The following is a 2,500-nucleotide window of genomic DNA, read 5'->3' as shown; positions in this document are numbered from 1 at the left end:
TACATACTACACCATGTACTAGACTACCCCTCTATACATACTACATCATGTAGTAGACTACCCCTCTATACATACTACATCATGTACTACATGGGGGATGAAGGAGGCTATCCACCTCAGAACAGAAAGAGACCATCGATATGATCAGAGCAAACAACTGCATATGTTTCTTCAACAGCACATCATTACTGACAACGTCACCATCAGCAACATCCATTCAGTGAGTCTAACAGGACTGGGCCAGTGAGAGTGTGAAACAACTGTGCTATGAATATGCACAAGTCTGCTCTGATATCCACTCACAGATAGTCCAGTGTCCTGTGACACACAGCACTGACAGCATTATGTGTATTTCATACTGTTGGTGTAAATGTACTGAATATGCAGAAACAACCTCAATATTTGTGAATGTGTGTGTGTGTGTGTGTGTGTGTGTGTGTGTGTGTGTGTGTGTGTGTGTGTGTGTGTGAGTGAGTGAGTGAGTGAGTCTCTTGTCTGGTCTGAAGCAGTTGCCACTTGGCCCTAAACCAGGCACAAATGTACAGTAATTCAAAGCATGCGACCAAATGCTGTGTGTGAGTGTGTGTATGTGTGTGAGTGTATGTGTGTGTGTGTGTGTGTGTGTGTGTGTGTGTGTGTGTGTGTGTGTGTGTGTGTGTGTGTGTGAGTGTATGTGTGTGTATGTGTGTGTGTGTGTGTGTGTGTGTGTGTGTGTGTGTGTGTCTGTGCGTGTGTGTGTGTGTATCCTGTCTCTCATTTTCATTTCTCTCTCACAGACATTAAAGACTAGAGTTACTCAGTAGAAATGAACGTGTTTACACATAGTAGGTGTAATTCATTTCTGGTGTATTGTAATTGCCATGGTTACCACATTAGTGTACAATACAGCACAAATGTATTTATCTGACAATGTAGCAGAGGCCAATCTCTCTCTCTCTCTTTCCCTCTCTCACTCACTTTTTTCAGTCCTCAGAAGTATTTAAATGCCACATTCAGAAGATTGGGCTTCAACACGTCTGTATTCACTTGTGTAACTATGACAGCATGAGAGATATAAGAGCTTTATAAGCCTCCATAACCCCTCACAGTGGGCAGAGTTATGAGCCTTCATAAACCCTCACAGTGGGCAGCGTTATGAGCCTTCATAAACCCTCACAGCGGGCAGCGTTATGAGCCTTCATAAACCCTCACAGTGGGCAGCTTTATGAGCCTTCATAAACCCTCACAGTGGGCAGCGTTATGAGCCTTCATAAACCCTCACAGTGGGCAGCGTTATGAGCCTTCATAAACCCTCACAGTGGGCGGCGTTATGAGCCTTCATAAACCCTCACAGTGGGCGGCGTTATGAGCCTTCATAAACCCTCACAGTGGGCGGCGTTATGAGCCTTCATAAACCCTCACAGTGGGCGGCGTTATGAGCCTTCATAAACCCTCACAGTGGGCGGCGTTATGAGCCTTCATAAACCCTCACAGTGGGCGGCGTTATGAGCCTTCATAAACCCTCACAGTGGGCGGCGTTATGAGCCTTCATAAACCCTCACAGTGGGCGGCGTTATGAGCCTTCATAAACCCTCACAGTGGGTGGCGTTTCTTCATTATTGTTAATGTTCCACATCCATCCCAGTGAGGTCATGAAAGTGTGCATTCCACAGCTGGGATGGAAAAGACATAAGGACTGGGGAGAGATAGATAGATAGATAGATAGATAGAGAGAGAGAGAGAGAGAGAGAGAGAGAGTTTCTTGCCTTTCATTAAAATGGAATTCTACAGGAAAATAGAGAGAAAAGGAGAGAAGAGTGAAGCGATCACACATGCAGTACAATGTGTGTGAGCCTGTCACAACATCAGGGACAACCAGGCAGGACAAGAAAACAGATGATTATTATTATTACATACTTAAAAATTGTTTTGGCTCTTACTTTTCTTTCTTTATTAATTAGTAATAACTCTGTAAATGACTAAATTCCTTGTGTTATATTTAAACCTATGTCTATAATACTGTCTATGTGTTGTCTATGTGCTGTGTCTATGTGTCTGTGTGCTGTGTCTATGTGTCTGTGTCTATATGCTGTGTCTGTATGCTGTGTCTATGTGCTGTGTCTATGTTTCTGTGTGCTGTGTCTGTATTTTTGTGCTGTGAGCTGTGTCTATGTGCTGTGTCTATGTGTCTGTGTGCTGTGTCCATGTGCTGCGTCTGTGTCTGTGTGCTGTGTCTATGTGTCTGTGTGCTATGTCTGTGTGCTGTGTCCATGGTCTGTGTCTATGTGTCTGTGTGCTGTGTCTATGTGTCTGTGCGCTGTGTCTGTGCGCTGTGTCTGTGTGTCTGTGTGCTGTGTCCATGTGTCCATGTGCTCTGTCCATGTGCTGTGTCTATGTGTCTGTGTGCTGTGTCTATGTGCTGTGTCTATGTGTCTATGTGCTGTGTCTTTGTGTCTATGTGCTGTGTCTATGTGTCTGTGAGCTGTGTCTATGTGTCTGTGTGCTATGTCTGTGTGCTGTG

This window comes from Brachyhypopomus gauderio, unplaced genomic scaffold (genome assembly GCF_052324685.1).
Source record: "Brachyhypopomus gauderio isolate BG-103 unplaced genomic scaffold, BGAUD_0.2 sc46, whole genome shotgun sequence".
In the NCBI taxonomy this organism is placed as follows: Eukaryota; Metazoa; Chordata; class Actinopteri; order Gymnotiformes; family Hypopomidae; genus Brachyhypopomus; species Brachyhypopomus gauderio.
This window is presented reverse-complemented; position numbering follows the sequence as displayed.